Genomic DNA, 21,936 nt, shown 5'->3' with positions numbered 1-21,936 from the left:
TGCGCCCTATAGTTGTGCGACACAGAGAACCTGCGTCCAGACATTTCATCTCACGGAGAGGAACGTGAAGCTCAGAAGAGTTAAGGGAACTGCCCGAAATTCACAACAAGCTTGTGGCAGGAACGGAGCTATTCTTCTGACTCCCACACCGCTACAACTAGTTGGCTTATATGATTAAAATGAAACTGAATTTAAAATAATTAACTTTGAGCATCTTTTGACTCTCTTTGAAATGAGTCCAGCCCCCCTGGAGCACCAACACAGCAAGGCTTGGAGTTATTACTGAAGTGAATTTCTGCTGTGAACCATAGCCCACATGCTTATAAATCAGCCCATTACATAAGGTGAATACTCCAAGACCAACTGTAAAAAGCTTGATTTTCCTTTAGCAATACACCTCCTGAGAAAGAAAAGGGTGGGGAAATTGGCTAAGGAAAATGTCCAAAGCTTTGATTCAGGTACACTCCAGATTTTTTAATTTTTCTGAGGGAGACTGGCCCTGAGCTAACATCTGTGACAATCCTCCTCTATTTTATATGGGATGCTGCCACAGTGTAGCTTGACGAACAGTGTGTATCCAAGCCCAGGATCCGAACCTGCAAACCCCAGGCTGCCAAAGCAGAGTGCACAAACTTAACCACTACGTCACCAGGCCAGCCCCCTGTCCAGATATTCTTATGTTTATCTTTGCTCATCCCCATTAAAGACTCAGCAGAAGGGAAGGTCTGCACACAGGGAGCACAACGAGGGGCCACGTCAGCTCTTCTCTGAAGCCTTGAGATTATGGGCGATGGTCTCTGAATACAATTTCCTACTCAGGAATGCAAGATAAACAATAGTAGAGCACCAAAACAAACAGAATAAGTCTATTTACAGAAAAGCGCAAGTTGTGCAATACAAAGTTGTTCTTTAAAATAATCTGAAGGAAACTAGCGAATAAACAATCAAGTCGTCATTCCACCTGACATTTCCATTCCTCAGTTTGTTGAGTTGTGGGTGACATCCCAGCCTAGTCCCATTAAGCCCAAGTGAAGACAAGATCCAGGTCCTGGTGTCTTCTATTCCAACATTCCATCCTACGAGGAAAAGTTCCCTTAGTGAACAGGATTCTACAGATCAAACGGCGGCCCCTTCCGTGGCAGATTCTAAAATGAGCCCTCTGTATATTTTCTTTGGGTACTTGCAGAACATGAGAGAGACTGCATTTGATTTCCTGTAAATGGGTCATTTCTCAATTCCTAATTTAGAAAATTCACTCAGTGAATTTTCTTGCTCTGGGTATCTGGCAGGGAGTTGGGTGAAGGGAATGTCAGAAGAAATAATACGCCATAAGTTTAAAAACATATTTAAATTATTCTCTTCTATTTTTTAAGGCCTTACGTTATGTATCAGTGTAACTGAGTTGGTTCCTGAACACTTTCATTTGGTTTCTTAATTGGACATTTTATAGATCTGGGGGTACATGTTCAATATGTCTAGGGAGAAAAATCTAACTAGCCAATAATATCAAAATAGGACCGGAACCAGGAGATAATCTCTTATACCCATAATCCTCCTGTTCCACTTTGCTCTACTTTTGTTAGTGGGGGGAAGAGGAGAGAAGGGGTGCAGACCCTGGGTCCGCACCAGCAAAATAAATTAGAGAACTGAGGCAGCTAGTGTAATAATCCAGTTCAAAAAATTTGGTGACCTGAATTTTGCAGCCTGGATGTCTAATAAGCACCCTTCCGTGCTAATGGTCTTTTCTCCCTGCCCCTGTCAGCTGAGGGTTTTCTAAGTCACATTTCTTCAGTCAGAGATTTTAGATTTGGGATCAGGTTGTTAACAGTATAGCCGTTGCATGCAGAGTAGAAGAGCAGAAAAAGATGCCTTTCCCTCCATTGACAGAGCCAAGAATCTAACAGTCAATGTGCTGCCCAGAAATAAAAGGATATTTCTAACATGAGCCTAGACAAATGGCCAGTTGTAATCTTGTTGCCTGTTGGCGGGCAGTCCTGTACCTAGCACTGTACCAAATGCAACATGTGAGTAAGTGCCATCACTTGGAGAAAATAAGTGCATTAGTCAGGGTCCCAGCAGGAAACAGAGTTGTCTCCATATGGTTCAAAAGAGGAGACTTTAAAGAAGGGGTTACTGACAGAGGAGTAAGCAGAGTTAAGGAAACAAGCAAGGAATGAGGAATGAGCTGAGAGGCACGTACAGACTCAGGTTAGCGGGAAGCCCTAAAGCTGATGGAAGGAGGGTGGGAAATGGCTTCCTGAGATCAGTGAGAGCTGGACCAAGGGAGAGGACCAATGAATTGGGAGCTACAGCAACAGAGGGGTGCAGCTGTAATGAGAGATGTGCACTCAAGGAAGCGAGGGAGTAGGCATACCCACCTTCTCTCTCCTCTCTCCCTCCAGTCCATGCCAGTGCCTTCCATTGGCCAAATCCAACCAGGAGCCAGGGTCAGCCTCTTGGGACACAGAGCAGGATGTAAAGGATGTAGAATGGATTCAGAGGTGGGGAGCAAACAGACAATAACTAGTACGATCAGTAACATTCTTTAGATTGTGGTACATTGAGCTGTGACTGGTGTTTCAAACTACGTGAGGCACAGGGCCATTATCCCCACATATTCCATCAAATGGCCCCATACACTCCTCAGCCAGCACTATGAATGCTCCCCCATCCAGCCTATCTCCCAATACCCTTCTCTCTCTCCTCCCCAGTCCATCCTTCTCTTTCAAAAACTTTGTCAAGGCTCTCCTGACCTTACTGTCCTACCCTAAGTCTCAATTCTTCTCTCTACTCCCGTAGCCCTCAGCAGAACGTGACACCTGCTGTTAGCAGTTGATAATTATTATGTCTGTATTTTTTTCTTCCCACAACTGAGTAGTTACTGAGCTTTATTATGTTCCAGGCACTATACTTCACACTGAGGATACAATGGTGTATAAAAAGGAAAGAGTTCCTGCACCCTGGAGCTTTCAGCCTAGTAAGGTAAAGAACAGTCAGTGGAATAGTCACAAAAATACATATGCAATTACAAACTTTTTTAAGTGCTATGACTAAAAAGTGCAAAGTGCCTTGAGAATGTATGGCAGACAGATCTAGTCTGTAGGTTATGGATGACTTTCCTAAGAAGTGACACTTGAATTGAGATCTGAATGATGAATTGGCATTAACTAGGCAAAATAAAGGCTGAGAAGGAGATGGAGAGTGGGACTTCCAATGGAAATAGCATGTGCAAAGGTCCCAAGGCAGGGAGAGTTGTGTTGTTCTTTGATGAACTGATAGAAGACCCATAAAATGGGCTATGGAGAGCCAGGCAGAGCAGCTCAGTAAAGCTGGAGCCTCACTCTAACACATCTATGGCCATATTTGAGCAAGTTTCTAGAAATTTAAAGTAGTTCTGCTGAGAATAAACACGAGGCTGCAGCCTTTCCTGACGTATGTTTCACCAGTGAAGCCTAATAAAGATCGCATTAGTTTCTCCAAATCTCCTTCCCAACAGTCATTGATTTGCTGAATTTTGCTAAATTGCCCATTTCCCCGAGGCAGAGAAAATATTAAAGTAACAGGTCTCCACGCTATAATGTTCTGTTAGCTCCTCATATTACCTGGTTATTCAAAAGTTGGGAGGCTAAAGGATTGAAGTCATTTTAAAGAACAATTAAGAATTGAATGTTACTGTTTTTTCCTTGTCTAGATGTTCTTTGTCTAGATTTTGGGTTTGTTTCTACATTTACTGTGCAACCAGTTTCGTGGGAGCAAGACATGGCGGACTCTTAAAAGGCAACAGGTACATACAACGGGAGAGGGGACAGTAGTGAATGATCGCATCCTGCTCACAGCCTCATTTTCCTTGAGCTCCAAAGAGCACAGTTCTCAGAGGAAGCTGTTTATTACCTTGTGCTCCCCCTGCTGGTCCCTGCTCACAGAGCCAAGGTGTGTACAGAGGTGAGTCTCCAAACTCTGTCCATTCCTCTCTGCCACTTCTGGTCTCAGTGCTTCCAGGAGGCCCCCTGACCCAACTCACAACTCCAATACTCATGTCTCAAATACTGGAATTTCCCTTTCTCTGAACCGCCGAAGCAGGGGTTGTCTTTGCCACTAGATGCAGCACTTTACTGCAAATCCTCTTACTTTGTGCTCTGTCTCTCTTTTTATCAATATATTCTCTTTGACCAGTCCATGTTTCTCCAGGTCAGTGACCATGACTCTGACTTCTTTTGCACCTCAGAGCACCCAGCTCAAAACTAGGCAAATTCTGGTGGATTAACCATCAGAAAGAATGATTTGGCAAGTCTGAAAACAATTAGCAATTGAGAATGAAAAGAAACGGCTATGTCCACCCTCGTTTAGAAGAGCATATCACAGGTAACATATTGGACAATACTCTGTGTCTCCAGGTGTTAAACTGATATCTGTTAGCTACTTCTTTTCCTTCTCCACCCTCTCTGCTACTTTCTTCCCACTGCTAATGGAGAGACCCAAAACTTTGGATTAAGAGCCTACATATAAACACAGCACACACACACACGCACACACACATTCTCTCTCTCTCCAACCCCGCCCCCCACACTCTTTCCTCTTTAAAAGGCAAAGCTCCTTTTAATCACAATGACCATCCCATGTCCAGGAGAAGACCATAGGGCTGTGCCGCCCATGAAGCCAGCCGGGTGGACTGGTCTCCCATTTCTCTGGGCTTGAGTCCCTTTAGGCTTTCTGTCCTAACCCCAGCACCTCAGGTTATGGTTTCTTTTTTGCTGATATAAGCTCTGGAGGTGCCCCCATGGAGACATAAAAAGGCTTCTGGTTTCTACTTAATAAGAAAAACTGAAAATATACAAGACCCTAAATGCACGGCCTCTGAGAGAATTTTCCCATGGGTCACATACTGGTGTAAGAAATAATTAGGAAGGGCACAGCTGTACCTAAATTAAATTTGATATTACATTTATATGCCTGCAAAACACTGTGGCTGATCCTCAACTTAATTTTTCTAATTATATCTCTTTTTTTATTTTTCTTCTTTTTCTCCTATATAATGATAATACAATTGTTTCGTGCTCTAGACTTTCCCAGGTTTTTCCCCATTATTTTTTTGCTTGATCTTCAAAATAACCTTGGACAGTAGGGATGGGAGAGAGGATAAGTGGCTTGCCCAAGGTCACGCAGCTAGTTAGCGGCACCACCAAGGCTAGAATATAAATAATCCTCTTTACCTAGCTGCCTATCTTAATGCAGATCTCTAACACCAGAAATAGGAATTAAAAAGTATGAGAGAACTGAGTGAAGGAGAGAATGAAGTCAGGGCTTTTGAGGGCCAACAACCCCTTTCTGGCCACCAAATCATCACTAAGCCCCCATGTTGAGTATGCATTTCCAATTGGAGTGCTTCTATGGATGTAGCTTGAATAATGGTACTTTCTAGTTATCTGATTTTCCACCAGAAATGAATAAGGAAAGGGATGCTTATAAAGTACTTGGAGATCCCCAAGTCCTAAGTGCTATGCTGATGATGTCAGCATCCACTGCGAGGTAGACTGTTTTATGTCAAGCAATTGTAAATACTGGTGGCATCTGTAATGTCTACCTGGAGCAACTTACAAGTTCTACTCTTACCTTTGATTTTGACTTGTTTCTGGGCCAGTAACTTAGATCCCTACCCTTACCTTAATGCACTTTTTATAGTTTAATTTCCTTTTCATGGTGCTGTTCAGGGTTGGAATTTTTTAAAAATAATACGACTCAATTGAAATCAGATTTCCCCTAAAGAAGTCAAGCAGATCACAGAGGGGCCCAATCTGAGAACTCTGCCCCATAGCCTGTGGTCATTCCATGGAGAATCACACTCTTCCTGTGCTACCCTTTTGTTTCTACCTGAATGATTGGCGAGTTTCAGCCTTACGACCGAGTAGTATTGGGGTGATGAACAAAGCCTCCTGAAAGTACATAGAATTTACTAGTATCACCCACAAAAGCTTTGTGGGTGGGATTCTTCTTTCAGCCCCTCTTTAGCCCATCCTGATAATTCCTTTCATGGTTGGGGCGGCCAAGGTATGAACATAGAGACAGGAATCTAAGGAAATCTGTTCACTGCAGACAGGGCAATACTTACAAAGGGGGCTTACTGCCTCCTTCCCAACAGCTTCCCTGCTGAGGCCATAGCATGTGACGTTCCCAAGAGCATCATTTTAAGAGCCTCAGGAAACAAGAGCCCTGCACTGAGATTAAGGCATGTGCTTACACGGGAGTGGGGAGAGGGCAGGTAGCTCATCCCTTGGCCACCCATTTTCTCCAGAAAAGACCAAGACTTTAAAGAAATGATGGGGGGAAGAGGACTGGGAGTGGACGGAATTCCAGGAGAAGGTGATCAGAAGAAGAAGAAAAAGGTCTAGAAGAAGGAGGTCACAATAAGCCCTGCCTCTTCTCACTTACTTACCCTTGGGAAAATCGTTTAATTGCCCTGGGTCTCATATTTGTGTTATCCGTACAGTGGGAAACACACTAGAACCCACCTCATAGCATTTTTGTGTGTATCAAATATATAACATACAGGAAGCACTTAGTAGAGAACTTGGGGTTTGGTGGGGTGCCGGTGCCAGCTTTGGCAGTAGTAACAACTCTATTGCAGGGACAGCCCCAGGACCCCATTCATCCTAGGGAGAGCAATGGAGAAGATCAGAGAGACAAGAGCAGACCAGGGACAAGCTCTGCTTCCATGACATTGCCCAGAGTGGCCTCTGGGGATACTCATAGCTCAGTGATGAATTAATGAGTTAATGAGATCAGACATGCTGTACGTAACTCTTCTAATTTTTTCTTCAAAGTTTTCATAAATGAACCAAGGCTTGTGGAAGAAAGTTTTCTAATATCCTTAGCAGTATATGTGTTCCACACCACACAGTTAGTCATTTAGAGGGAACAAAAGAACTGCGAGACAATAAGGTGGATGATGGATTAATAACAGAAGTTTATGTTGTTTTTCCTTGAGTAAGATACCTGCATTTATTAAACCATTTTAAGAAATCCTTTCTCTAGGATCAAAATGTCTTGGCCCTTGCTTGAACTGGAAGTTGGGGAGGGTATGTGGAGGGGTGAGAATTCCTTTGAATTAAGATTATTTACAGAACAAAGCTACGTTTAATTACTCTAATTATTTTTTTAAATATTTTTTCTACTTTATCTCCCCAAATCCCCCCTATGCACAGTTGTATATCTTAGCTGCAGCTCCTTCTAGTTGTGGGATCTCTAATTATTTTTGAATGAAGATCCTCACATATCTTTTAGAGACTCAGGGATGGTTACAGATATTGCTAAGAATTTTCTGCAGATGTTCAGGTTTTATAAGAATGCAAAAAGCTCCAAAGGTACCATGCCCTTTCTCCTATCCTCCATTTTCTTTCTAAAAATCCCCCAGGTAGAAGACACAACAAATTGCATCTATTTTACAGAAAAGAGACGTTCTGTTTTAACTTTTTTTGGTCTTTATCAGACATTGCACTACTGTATTTTAAAATCTGGCAACAGGTTTCCGATACTCAATATAACAATCTCAGTGTATTAATTAGTTTTCAAGACCCCCAAGCAATAAAAATCTAGTTGTTCAAGGTCACAGTTTGACTTATTTACAATTGACAAATAACTTGGCAAACTCTGCACCAAACGTCTCTGTACAATAGAAAATATATTGTCATTCAAGTTAACAAAAGAATCTTTCTTTGCCATCTCACTACAATGGCGCTGCAAATGAACATCGCCTGAATAAAATCCTAACCACATTTTCACTCTCATTAACCACAGTAGGGTATCACACAATTTGCCTGGCTCCTGTTTAGACCACTGTGCACCATTTTAGTAGCAGTAGTTTGATGGGTTTTATGGCAGGTGATATATGGAGTGGGAGTTCCGGGAGTCGTAAACAGAAGGCACTGTGTATCACAATGTGGTTTAGGGATATAATGACCGTGTTGTAAAGCAAGGGATGACAATAGTGCACTAGGCTTGGGGTACTGAACCAATAGACCAAACAACTCAACATATTTCAAGAAAGAAAATATCCCAGGAAGGTGTGTGTGCATGTGTGAGTCTGGGCTTTCTTCTAGCTTTCATTAATTACTTCGGATGAATTTGAATAAGAACTATTAAAAACTGAAATAAATCTGCATCCCTCTGAGAAACTAGAACATTTCTCTTTCCTTCTAGCACAATCTTTTTCTGCATCTTCTGTCTAACCCTTAACCACGTTTCCTGGCAGAATAATTAAGTAAACAGTCCTAGTATAAGGAAAGGAGCAGCGGAAATTTGAGATGGATGCAGAGGAGAAAAATAACAACAAAATAAACTTTCCTTCCTTTCCAGGAGAACCTGTGCCCTATGGCAGAGGTCAAATTATGTCTGATCTAAGAGGGACCCCTCCTGCCCAGACAGCAGGCAGACTTTGTGAGGTTCAGCTGGTCTCAGGATTCCTTCTGTTAACATTCCTGGATATCCAAAACCTTGACTGTCTCTAAGTCACTTACAGTCACTTTCTCCCAGACAGTGGGTTTGGTACTCTGCAAACAAAAAAATGGCAACATGTGGCCTCTTTCAAAGAAAACTATATTGAACCAACAAAGGAGGGCTTGTGGTTACTAACTTGCTGTGTGGACTTGGCCAACTCACAAAACCTCTCTGAGTCTTCATTTCATTTTGGCACACCATTCTGTCTTATTGACCTACTATAGGGATCACGCTGGGTAGTGGTTTGAAATTCTAAAGCAAAATGCCAATATAAATCATCATCTTCATCACCGTCATTGCCATCACCGCCATTATCACAGCAGTAGAATATGCTAAGATATTAATGTGCATTTTGTTCTATGTTTCCCTTCCTTGGTTCCCAGAGAGTAGCCAGGCTCTTTGTGTTCCTTACTTTAGCAGAGGATTGTAAAGGCTGAAAGTAGAAATTGCCTGCAGAAAAATCTCTACCTGGCTTTTTTTCCCCCCTAAAACTTTGAGCTCCTTGAGACACAGGAAAGGAAACAGATGCTTTTGAGTTGGGAGATTTCCCAAGATTGAGAAGGGATTGGAGTGGAGTGGGACTCAAAGGCTCTTCTGCCATTCCCTGGGGAGGTGACAGAGCCTCTGGTGGGGAGTTCTGCCTGAAGAGGCTGACCCTAGACAGGAAGGCTCCCAGCCTTGGCAAAAATATGGCGCCGGGGAAGCATTGCATTTACCAGACTTCAAGGAACCGGTGCAGACTGGGGTCTGAACAATACCCAGGGTGGCCCAATGCCAGACAGGCCTCAAGAAACATCTTCATCCCCGACTCTCCGCCAAAATGAGTGACACGGAATTTCTCCTCTGAGTGAAATCAGATATCGTTTGATTTAAATAAAATAATTTTGCACACCTGAGTTTGTGGCCTAATGCTCAGGTCTACTTTACTGTCACCCTGGATAACTGTATCAGGATGGGAAGTAGACCTCAACCGGCATTCAAATTATAGAGCTAGTCTGCAGTGATATTCCCATCCCTGTTCATTTGACATTTGCAAATTACTCCTTCAAAGATCTGACACAATTGGGGACACTCAAAAAGAATATACCACCCCCCAAAAAAGAAGCCCCACAAAGGAAATGCAAGAACAAAGGCCACCTCACTAGCAGGCATTCTCAGCTTTGCAAGGGGGCTCCTAGGAGGAGGACACCTCCTTTGGAATGTGGAAGTTCCAACGCACTTTCTAAAATCTCTGTGGCATTGCCGCATCCACAACCACTCCTGATATTTGCAAGTGTAGAAGGGAGACACGGCCAGCTGCACCTCCCAGGCCTCACATCCTGATACCCAGCTCCAGCCAGGCACGCAGCCATGGTCTATATGGAACTGCCGAGTCTGTCACTTCATTTCCTCCTTCCTTCTTAACAAGGAAATGACTGACCCATGTGTACCACGTATCTATTTATCAACAGATCATAAGCTCAGTCTTCTGAGATCTTGTGACAGGTCCCATTAGCTGTGAGCTACCCAATAATGTGTATAATCAGTTGTTAATGGCACTATGCTATTCTGTGATAACTGGGCCATTAGCGAGTGTCAGCGCAGTCCCCCACCTGACTGATATCTGGCTTCAGGGAAGCTGCGCATTTCCATCCATGATGGTGCCCCCACAGGTGAGAGGTGGGGTGGGTGCCTTCTTAAATTGCCCATTCTGGACACCATGTGTCCCTTTACAGTCTCTTTTTGGGACTCCTATAGTAAAGCAGCTTATGGACAATTGGGTTATAAGGGAAAACAGTATGCCATTTGAAATGACAAAATGAAGTCTGAAAGCAAATAAATAGGTCCCTCTGATCCTCAAGGTGCTTTGAGTCACAGCAAGATAACTGCCCCTTTGGGAACAATCCTAAACTTCCAAGTCATGCTAAAAGCAGATCTTCTCAAAGCCATTCCATACACAAATCTCTTACAAGGGTTCCGCCATAGCTATTCTTTTTGACTGTGGAGAAACTTCAACAAGCTCATAGAGTTTAGAGTTTCACAGACACACACACTTCTTTTCAAATAAAAATGTCTCCACCACCAAAGCTTAGGTTTCATTCTCCATGCTTATTCCAAGACCCACTTGATTTTTTTTTTAATCCATTTCATTTAAGGGACCAGGAGCAAAAAGCACCAAAAGCCTCAAGCAAAAGGGAAATGCGCAAGATTCCAGGTCCTGAGTTTCCCTTTGTGCGCACTACAGAATCCACGCCCGTCACCCAAACAGGACAGCCTCCAACCTCAGCCCAAATTCAGACACTTCAGAAGTGTTCCCAGCTCAGACCTTCATAGGTCAGAATTTGATTTATTTGGGAAAGGAAAGTTTCATTGAACCTAAAAATCTGTCAACCGAATCCAGCCAATGCTCAAGTGATTTACATCTGCTCTACGGCCCAGCACTGCCTATCAAAGGCCCTAGAGTTTTTACTGCTGCCTCCATAAAAAAGAAATTTAGCACTAAGGACTTGCCAAAGGGTCATCACATGTTGTTGGAGGGAAATAAAGAATGAGATATTTGTAAAGCACAGGGAGAAAGGACGAGGCTCAGCTTACTCTCTCCCCCTCCAGTTCTGACTGCCAAGAAACTGCGGCCTGGGTCTGTTCTTTCCGGAAGAATCATTTCCTCAGAACAACTGAGGAAACAAAGGTACTCCCAGGCCTTAGAGGGGAAGAGGGTTCCTGACCCAGCTTGGTGTCCTAGGGCAATGGCAGCAGTCTTGGTCCAAATTCACCCCAGAGTGAGAGGGCTTAGGTTTGGTATGTCACAACATGGCAGAGGTGGGATGGCGAGGCAAAAACTCTGACTATAAATGGCTTAAAACATCAAATTACAGTGTTCAGAATCCTTTCCCAAGGAGAGGTGGATCTAATACACATCCAGAGGCATCAGCCATACCAACTCCAATAGAAACCAGGCACCCAAGCTCAACTGTTCAACAGTAAAATTATAGATAAGCTGGGAATGTGAGGAATTATTCCTCCCTGGGCAGTGATTCATTCATTCATAAGGGAAAAAAACACATTATGTGCCCACTGCATGCCACACACTGAGTTCAGCACGCAGAGAAGAACCAACCAGAATACAGCCTCCAAATTCCTGAACCTTGTAGGAGAGTGAAGACTCCTTATGGTTTGAAAGGTGAGCTCAGAGATAGGACCAATTAGGGAAGGTCTGAGCTCCCTCCTGATAAGATGACTCAGCTGTCAATGCCTCCCAATGACCCTGCACTTTTGTACAATGCCACATCCTGCCTCTGCCTGAATCTCTGCTTGTTTATGAATGTGCCCATTCATTTATTCACGGGTACATTTATTCAGTTAACCATTGTTTATCAAATCCCTAGTATATTCTAAACATCATGCTATGCTCTAGATATATAATGCTGAGCAAAAACCAAACATGATTCCTGCCTTCATGGAGCTTATTAATAACTAATTACAAGTATATGTGGAATTTCCATTGTCTAAGTGCCATAAAGGAGAAATTTGTGGTGCTCTATGAGAGTCTAAAATGGAGAGGGAGGGGCCAGCCCGGTGGCGCAGCAGTTAAGTGCGCATGCACATTCCGCTTCCCCGGCCCCGGGTTCACCAGTTCAGATCCCAGGTGCCGACACGGCACCACTTGGCAAAAGCCACGCTGTAGTAGGCGTCCCACATATAAAGTAGAGGAAGATGGGCACGGATGTTAGCTCAGGGCCAGTCTTCTTCAGCAAAAAGAGGAGGATTGGCAGCAGTTAGTTCAGGGCTAATCTTCCTCAAAAAAGATAAATAAATAAAATGGAGAGGGAGGCTTGACCTGATCAGGGAGATCAGGGATAATTTCCCTGATCTTGACCTCTGATTGAGAGGATGAGAAGAATTAGATAGAGAAAAGGAGGAGGGAAGAGTGCTCCAGGCAGAGGCGACTGCAGTCACAAGAGCTGGGTGCAGTGTGTGAGTAGCAGGACTGAAGGCAGGCCAGGGTTGGTGGAGCACAGCGTGAAGGGGCACCTGGAAGAAGACACAGCTACAGAAGAGCACATGGCAGTTTGACAACACTCAGCAGGAAGTGCGACTTTGTCCTAAGAACTATGAAAAGATTTTGCAGGCTGCCAAATGCTCATATTGGTTTTTAGAAAAAGTCCCTCTGGCATTTTCTGTAGGATGGAGAAAAGAAAGTAAGGAAGCCAGCATGGAAGCAGGGAGATCTGTGGGGAGGCTTTTACAGTCCAAGGAAAAGATGATTTGACTTGGTTAAGGGTGGTGTTGGAAGTGGAAATTGGGGGCAGGGGGAGTGAATGCATTAGGAGGTAAAAGCAAAAAGGGTTTGGATTGGAGATGTCGGGGGAGGGGTTGCCAAGATGACATCTAGGTTTCTGGTTTGCATAGCTGGAGGAAGAGTTGGCCAAACCACAGTCTGCATTGTGGTGTTGATCTGTGTTCATCACCACATCTCAGCTTGCCTGACTCTTTCCCACTCCACAAATGCTCAGTTCCTCACCTTCAGCCTCAAGGATGAGCTAGCTGGTCTCACTCTCGACCTTCTGGACCAGGTCTCCTGATGGTGCTCTTCAGAATGTCATCTGGCTTCACGCACCAAGACACCTCTATACCTCTTTCTTGGGTCCTGTAATCATCCTTCTCCCCAACCTCTCCACTCCTGCCTTAACTTTAACCAATCAGATCTCTTGAGTTCAAGTTACTGCACACCCTGCCATGCTGGTTAAAACGGGGCAAGATACTCCTTCATGGTTGTTTGCAGACTTATTCCTGATAGACAATATTGTGCTTTCATGGTTGGACGTGCAAAAAAAGTCAACTCTCATTTATACAGCAATGGAGAAATTAGTAATGATGCTGTCACTGAACTGCTATTTACTGAATAGCACGTTGTACACTTTATGTAGTTTAAACTCCTTAAAACTTGACAATAATGCCATGAGGAAAATATTATGAATATTATCCCCATTTCACAGATGAGGGAACTGAGGCATAGAGAGGTTAAGTATTAACCTAAGTTCGCATGGCTGATAAGTGACAGAAATGGTATTCAACCCAGGCAGTCTGACTCAGAAGCTGGTTCTCTTGGCCACTACCCCCTAGTGCCTGAGACAGAGATTCAAATTTGTCTGGCTTGAAAACTCCTGCTACAGGCAGATGGACATGTGCACAGGTTCTCCCAGACTCACAACCCTGGGTACAGGTCTTGAACCCCTCTTGGTCTAGCCATATTACCATCATTACAAACTGGAAGGAGTCATCAAGTAACCCCAAGAAATAAAGCCATCACTGCATAGAACCAAAATCAAGTGTCATTTGCTTCTAAGGATTTTCTACTGTCCTCTGTATCCACCTTTGCTATGGTTATCTCTCATTTTCTTCCGGAAACTGGATTCCAGTGGTGGCTATGAAATGACGCAAGGCTGTTTGTCCTTCACACTGTATAACCCCACGTTGTTGCATATTTGAGTTGGCTTATCCATTTACTGACTCCCTCCCTCCTCCTTCCCTGTTCCTTTTCAGATCTCAAGGCTGCTACTAGTTCAGTATCTCACAGCTTTTTTCCCTTCATGGAATTCACTGTTTTTAATCTGTTGTCTCCTCTTGGAAAATATGTGGGGTGTTTCCCTAGGAAGAAATATACTACTCTGAATAAGAGGACAGCTGCCCTCTTTGTCTGTTGTACTTGGTATATTGTATAATAAACCATGTCAAATTGGGGGTGGCTCTCCTCCACTCCAACAGAGTAAAATGCTTGAGCTTGCAGACATCTACTCATTTTGTGTATTAGATTACGGTTAATTTTAACAAAAATTGCAAATATTTATTGGGCATTTTACAATGTGCTAGGCATTGTGATGAGCCCTTTGTAGCCACTATCTGATTTAATCCTTGCATCAACCCTATTTGCCAGATATAATTAATGTTATTTTATAAAGGAGGAAACTGAAGTTCAGAAAGATGGCATAACTTTCCCAAGGGCACACAGATCAGAAGTTACAAAGTCAAGACTTGAACCCAGGTCTCTTGGCCCCAATGCCATTCACTTACCCAGTATGTTAGACAGCTAGAAGACCTTTCCAGAAGTCAACATCAACAAAACTTGTCAGAAATTCAGAATCTCAGGTCCTACTCCAGACCTACTACGTTTCCATAAGACCCTCAGATGACTTGTATGAACATTGATGTTAGAGAAGCACTGATCCAGACCATTCCCCAGACTTCAAGCTTCATGGCCCCTTCACTGCCCCATAGCTTAACGTATTTACCATTCGGCCCTTTAAAAAAAGTTTGTTTACCTTTGGGTTAGGTGATCGATAACGTCTCCTCCAACTGTAATACTGTGTGATTCCCTAATTCTTGTGTTGTACCCAGCTCCATTAAAACTTACAGTATTTAGGAGAAGATGTCTGAATAAATCCCCCATATACCCAGTATTTTAAATGGTTGATGCAGCATCCATTCCACAGAAAATATGGCTCATGAGCCTGAGCCAGTGAGCTGAGCTAGAGGGGGGAGTTTCTTTCAGAAGTGAGGGAAGTCTGAGATGCTTGCAGCTATTTCAGCTTTTCAAGGAGACCTTGTGTTTGATACTCTGTGTGTGTGTGGCGGCGGGTGGAGGGGGGGGCCTGAGAGTGTGAAAGCTCTATGTATCCAGTTCCTTTCACATTAATAGAAGGCACATGGCTCCTTCAAGAGGGAAAATATCTTTCAGGAACAGCATAATTTGCACTAGCAGATAACAAATAGTTGGAAGTTTTCTCAGTGAGCAACCATTGTATCTGGTTTCAAATTCCTTTTTCAAGCCAAAGAAAATGATGATGATCTCTAAGCCATTGCTGTTTTTTGCACAGACCTGAACTCAGCATTCTAAACAGGACTATGCAGAATTGGATTACATTTCATCTCCCTCACCCATCCGTCTTCCCCTTTCCTGCTCATTTCCTGGGGCTGCAAAAGTATTGAGTGCTCCAGGAGAGACTTGGTTTTCCAAACCATGCAAAAGTCATTATGAATGGCCCTGTGTCCAGGTAAAGGTTAAGGAGGTCTTTTGTTGTTCTAGTTTAACTTGTCCCTGCCACTGCAGCCTAATCATTCCACATAATAACAGGCCTGATACACAGGCCCGAGTCAAAGTCGCAAGTCAATAAATCCATTCCTTCCTCCCTTTCCGGCACAGTGTTGAATAGTAGTGAGTGTGCAGTGTCACCAGATCCCGTAGTCCATCACGTCAAGGTCGTCTGGTATATAGCACATAAAAGAAAAAAAAAAAAAACTTTCTTTCTTTTCAGTGCCTTGCACATCCAAGAGAAGCGTCGCTGTCCCACACACAAAGGCGGATGAGGAAGGGGTCGAAAAGCAAAGAGCGATGGCCCTGGTTCAAAGGATCCTGGAGCCACTGAAATTGAGAGCCATGGGTTCTAGATATCAGGTGCCTATGTTGTCCTCCTTGTTTTACGAATAAGGAAACTGATGCCAGAATTGGGGAAGGGATTTGTCCAAGATGGTATGGTCAGCACCTTCTAGGGCTAGGACTGGAATGCAGGCCTCCTGTCTCCCAGATCACTGCTCATTGTTTGCTTTGAAAGAAGAAGACAGGGGGATGCACAGAGAGAAGGACAGAAATTTCCCCCTTTCCAAAAAGAAAACCCTAGCCAATCCCACCTCCTACACAGTCCATCCTTTGCACTCAGACATGCCCCATCTGTAGATAAACAGCGTGAAGTCACATTCAGACTTTGTTTCTAGGGGGAAAATATCCAAACATCTAAAAACCTCAGTTTCCTCATCTGTAAAATGGAGATAATAAAGGTGTCTATTCCAAAGGGTTGTGATGAGGCTGAAATGCGTGGGATTGTACCTGACTAATGGCAACAGCTCAGTAAACGCCAGCTCTTACTGTCATCATCGTTGTCACCAGGACAAAGACAGCTGCTGCGTGTTAACCCGCAGACGCTGCCTAGTCAGCCCCTCTCTTCCTGCACCATGCAGGCAGACTCTTGGTTGCTGCCAATGAGACAAACTATGGCTCACCAAATTATCTTTTCACCTCTGATGTGAAAATAAAACCTGCTGATAGAGGCTCCTTGAAAGTGTGCAACCCTGAGTTACAGTTTGTTTACTTTGCTAAGGGACTTCCAGCTCGTCCAGGTTCATAAATTCCTTGTGGTGGACCGGGGAGGGATTGTAAACTAACTTGAATAATAGGACTACATTTGTGTACCTTCCAAAGGTTTAAATCGCTTCAAAAAGGAAAAAAAAAAAGTCACACTTCTCATCTGATGTCTCAGTTTTTCCCTTAATTAGCAGTTGGATTAGATACTCTGGGAGATGAGGGATTAAAGGCCCCTAGGAGAGACCTGAACCAAATGTCAAGAATTTCTGCCCAGAGACCCTTGAGTCGGTCTTTCCACCACACCTGTGAAATGGATATAATGCTGTGGACCTGAGGCCCAGATCCTGCCAAATACCTGCTTCTGCTTGGCAACGCCTGGGCTTCTCTGGCATAATCAGCACCTATTTTTGTAAAGACTATGCCAAAAGGGAACATACGGCAGGTGCAGGGAACTGGGCTTCCTCTGAGGAATTAAGAAGATGTTTAACATCTGTCTAGCGTAGTACTAGGCACATAGTAGGCATTCTTTATAAACTTCTCATTTCCTCAGGAACTCCTTCCTTGTCCGTTTTTCACAACTGTGAAAGCCCCGCCCTAGAGAAGGGTGTTTTCCATCAAGGCACAGGACAATCACTGAGAGTCAGAAGTGTAGTAAAAAGGACTCCAAAGGTCTGGTTTTGGGGCATTGACCTAAGCCAGTCTGAATTGGTCAAGCTATTTATTCTCGTGACATTCTGAGATACTGCAAGGATGAATGGAATAATGTCCATAAATACTGTTTAATGTCAAATAGCACAACTCTCTTTGTTCGCCTAAGCTAGAAATTACTGCATAAGAGTTATCATTGGTACCATTTTTGCAAACAATGATAGGCTGGCTCAATAACTTATAAAGGGCTTCTTGAATCCTGCCCCTACCCCATGTCCGTTCTTTTTTATTCTCCTTCCCTTTTGATGTTTAAAGTTGATCCTAAACTCAAAAAAAATAGTAAAATAAAAATGACTAGCATTTATGGATGACTTTAATTATCTTAAGTTTTAAAGAATAAATACCTACTACTGTAAAAATTTCAAAGAAAATCCAAATTCTCCTCAAATGGTCCTACTAAGTAATCCCACAGATTTTTACACAAACTTGAATATCTCAGATACATGGGTGATATACAGAATGTCTCAGGTAGGGCAACAGAAGACACAGGAAGGGGAAAAAGAAAAATGTCCATCTTAAGTGCTGCTCAGAGCAATACTTGAAGGACATACCATATTTTCCAACCAATGGGATCTGCCCATGCACTGGCATCTGATATTCCCTCCAAACAAATTGATCAGGATGAAAAATGTAACTTATATTAGTAAGTATGACATTCAAGACACCTCAAAAAATGTATGAGTTACCCTGGAATCTCAGAGCTCAAGAGGAACCCCCGCAACCGAGAAGGCTCATTCTCAAACCATCTTAGAAAGAGTAGCAGAAAAAAGAGTTGTCCACTCACTTGGCAATACCCAGACAAGAAATCTGCATACTGACTCCTAGTAAACCTGAGGAACAAGAAGCTACACTTTTTCCTAATCTGGCTGCAATCTTCATCTGCACAAGTGTTTATCCCAGTGCTTTGTTTTGTTCCACGTGTTCGTTATTTGCACAGCACTGAAATAGGTCCCACAGTGGAAGAGAGAGGGGAATCGCTGCATAGCTAACACAGCCCTGTAACCAATAAAATCGTTTTCTGATGAGGAAAGAACTTATCTTTCCAAAGAAAAGGAATTTTGGAAAAAAAGGATGAGTAAAGAAATCAAGGCAATAACCATTAATTGAGTGACTACTTCATTCAGGCACTGCGCTGTACGATTCATGTGCACCAGTTCATGCCGGAAACAGCATAGATGAATGGCTAAGTGGTCAGCCTTGGGAGCTAGACCACCAGGTCTGAATACCAGCCCTACCGCTGACTAGAGTGGTTACTTTGGACGAGTTAATTAAATTCTTTTTGACTCAGTTTTCTCATCTGTAAAATGAGCATAATTGCAATGCCTACCTCATAAAATAGGTATGAGGACTCATTGAGTTAATACAAGTAAAGAGCTTATAACAATGCAAGGCTCAGAGTAAGTCCTCAGTAAATGTATACTGTTATTGATCCTAACATCATCCCTATGATGAAGGTGTGATGAAGGGTTGAGCCTCGAGAGTTTCAATAACCTGCGAGGTCCAGTATTATCTTCACCCACACAGCTGCTGACTCCTGTGCTAAAACATCCCTCTCTGACCCCTACCTCCTCTTGTTTAACCACCTCCTCAAAACTCAATTCAGATGCCCACTCCAAAGAAAGTTCTTTGATTCCTCTACCTACCCCACCATTGAGCTAAGTGCCAGTGTCCTGGGCAATCCCATAGCACCTGCTATACTCCATTGAAGCTCTCCCTTCAGTGTCTGTCTCCTCCACTGCTATAGTGGCTCCTCAGCATCAATAGCTCCCAACGTAATGCCTGGCACATACTAGGCACTTAATAAATCTTTGTTGCATGAAGAAAGAATGAGGTAGGGAAGGACAAACAGCTCGGAAGTATTAGCCCCCCTCACATGAAATTCTTTCCTGCATGGCTTCTGCTCTTAACAAAGTTTTCTGCAGCCATATGAGGAAAATGTTAGCAAAGGATCTTAGAGCAGAAGTTCTGAAAGGGTTCAGAGGAGAATGCCCAAGATGGGCAGAGCAGTCAAGGAACGTTTCATGGACAACTCAAGCTAGTCCCTGAACGGTGTGGAATTAGCATAAGCAGAAGTGTGAGGAAAGGCGTCTACCCACAGAGAGGTGGAGAAACACAGGGTAACGTGAGAAAAGACTGTGTAGCGCTTTGGATCCTAGACCAAGGGAAAGAGAAACCACTGAATCCTGTTCCCCTCTCGTACCATCCTCAATGTCCTAAGGAGCCTCACCTTAGGGGTTACACAGACTCACCAAGGGTATTTTCAACCATTCGTTTTATTAGAAAGGAAGACTAGTCCATGAGATAGAATCAAACAGTCCTGGATTTTAACTCTAGCTTCAGCTGCTGAATACCTCAGCAGCACTAGGCAATCGGATATGGACATCTACGAAACAGGGATATACAATCTCTCATAAGGTTATTGAGAGGATTCAAAATAACATAACATCACTGACCCACAGTCGCTGTTCAATAAATATTACCTACCATTCTCATCCTTACCTTACACTGGCACCCACACTCTCTGAGAATCACTAGAGTTACGCCACAGTCATATCCTCTCTAATGAATCTGTACCCCCTTCCACATCTCTGGGAACTCGATTCTAATTAGACTGTTTACAGCTAAGTGTTGTCCTTTCCCCAACAACCTGACCAGAGGTTTCTGCGATGGAAGAGGGGGTTCCCATTAAACCAAGACTAGTCCCTTGGGAAAAGGGAGAAGGTAAGCTGCGCATCCCCCTACACCACCACCACTTCTCAAACTAATGGTCAGGAACAGGCAGCAAAATTGACGCTGAGTCCCTCTCTGTCACTTTTTCATGAGGTGGCTCTGCGCACGTGTATTTTGCACCACTCGCCAGCAAACAAAATGGAGTGGTGTAGTTAATTGAAAAACAGCTCTGCCCTGCCTGCCATAATTGACATTAACTACTGTTTGGGGTAGGAAATCAGCCATTTCCAATTGATATTAAACAGGAAATCATTTAACATCAATGGATATAAACCAGGCGCAATTGTGCTGAATTAGGGAGAAACGCTTTGGCTCATGTTAAAAAATGTTTCTGTGAAGTGGGATTTTTCAGAGTAAGTGAATATTAAGTCAGCTTAATACCTGTATTAGGAAAAAGAAGAAACCACTTCTCAGTCTCCCCTCAGGCTTGGAAGAAGGCTGCCAAATGCTCTCTTGGAAGAAGCCATGTTCTAAGGTGGTCCTGTCTTTGAAAAACAAAGTAGAAAGAAGGTATAATCTGGGAGAGCAGATGAAAGGAGGAAGAGAGTCTCCTGCAAGTTTATCCAACATTGTCTGCTGTCGGGGGAGAAGCTGGAGCCCTGTGAAGGGGCAAATATGGGGAATCTCTTGGCTTCCCTCTAAGAAGGGGCCGTAGGGACTGTGTCCCTGATATGAGGAAGATAAATAAGAGCACAGATACGTGAAGGGAAAGAGATGCCATTGCGTCTTTCCCTCTCATCTGAATTCTTTTTTCTATCATGAACCAGCACGATTTGGCAGTCCATGGCTTCTCCCCAACCTACCATATCATGGTGCTGATTCTGCTAATCAAAGTAGTACAAACCCTTGTAATTATGGCTGACATATTATCAGTCGGGGCTTTAGAAATCTCCCCATTATTGTCCAAAAAGCACAAACACCTAATCTGACTTGTGATCCTCCCCTCACAGCAAGAACAAGGAAGAGAGAGGAGAGATAGGAGAAGACAGATGTAAGAGAATAAGATGACCAGAGAGAGAAAATGAGGGCCTTGTGGGGAGGGGAGAGAAAAACTGACTGTCTAGGGGAAAAAGAGGCAAGGAAGATCTGAAGGCCAGAGTGGGCACTTCACAGGGTACTCCGAGAGTCCAGTGCTCCATTTTCTAGATGAAGAAACTGAGGACGAAATGGGTTCTGTGACACGGCCCAGGCCACACAGCTACTTAGTGCCAGAGCCTGGTCCAGAGGTCTCCTGATTCACTCTCCATCTTTAGTCCCTCATACTATCTCAAGAATAAAGAAGTAACAAGAGAAGAAAGAAGAGAGAAGGAGGAAAGACAGTAAGAAAGGGGTGGAAGTAAGTCTTAGAAGTACAAAGCCAGCGGGTCAGCATAGACTTTCTATTTTAGGAGTAAATTTAAAATATCATACTCATCTCTGAGTCGACACCCACGTATGGTTAGCAGAGTCCAGGACACACAATTTGTCAGCCCTGAGAGCTTTCTGTATGGAATGGTGGCAGTCTCAGACACCGGGCCTTCATCCCCTCGCCTGTGAGATTTCCATGCCAGGCCTTCACATCTGTGGCATTTGTGTGGCTGAAATAGCCAGCGAGATTTCATCCTGGGCACAATTTTCAGTCCTTGAGTTCTAAGCAATCGCTGAGACCTTGTCCTTTTGAGTGCGTTTTATATGGAAATGAAATTTGTCCTCTCTGAGGTAAAGAGACTAAATGAATGTTTGTAAAAATTATGTATCTCACAAACATTTCTTCTAACAGGAGGCAACCCAGTCAACGTATGGTGAACAAGGGAGGTGATGCTCTCAAAGTGAAAGAAGGGAAAATCTTCTTCATGGTCTGTCTCTTTTTGCAAGCAAAGCTAGCTCTTTTATGGCGCTGTGCCCTAAAAATG

General features: G+C 43.5%; 1 long non-coding RNA gene across 3 annotated transcripts in view; it reads right to left on the bottom strand.

Moving 5' to 3' along the window:
- Positions 1-21,686, bottom strand: part of LOC139045523 (uncharacterized) — a 47,632-nt gene extending 25,946 nt beyond the window's left edge. The window contains exons 1-4 of one of the 3 annotated variants that reach the window (XR_011504020.1): positions 21,455-21,647; positions 20,426-20,529; positions 2,379-2,455; positions 840-1,076 (exon numbers count right to left, since the gene is read on the bottom strand). This is a non-coding gene — a long non-coding RNA (uncharacterized lncRNA). Of the gene's footprint in view, positions 1-839; positions 1,077-2,378; positions 2,456-20,425; positions 20,530-21,454 lie in introns of those variants that run through there. The other 2 variants (XR_011504018.1, XR_011504019.1) reach the window with 2 other exon arrangements.
- Positions 21,687-21,936: the final 250 nt, after the last annotated feature.

Source organism: Equus asinus, chromosome 6 (genome assembly GCF_041296235.1).
Source record: "Equus asinus isolate D_3611 breed Donkey chromosome 6, EquAss-T2T_v2, whole genome shotgun sequence".
In the NCBI taxonomy this organism is placed as follows: Eukaryota; Metazoa; Chordata; class Mammalia; order Perissodactyla; family Equidae; genus Equus; species Equus asinus.
Note: the sequence above shows the minus strand (reverse complement) of the source record. Positions and strands in the feature narration are given on the sequence as shown.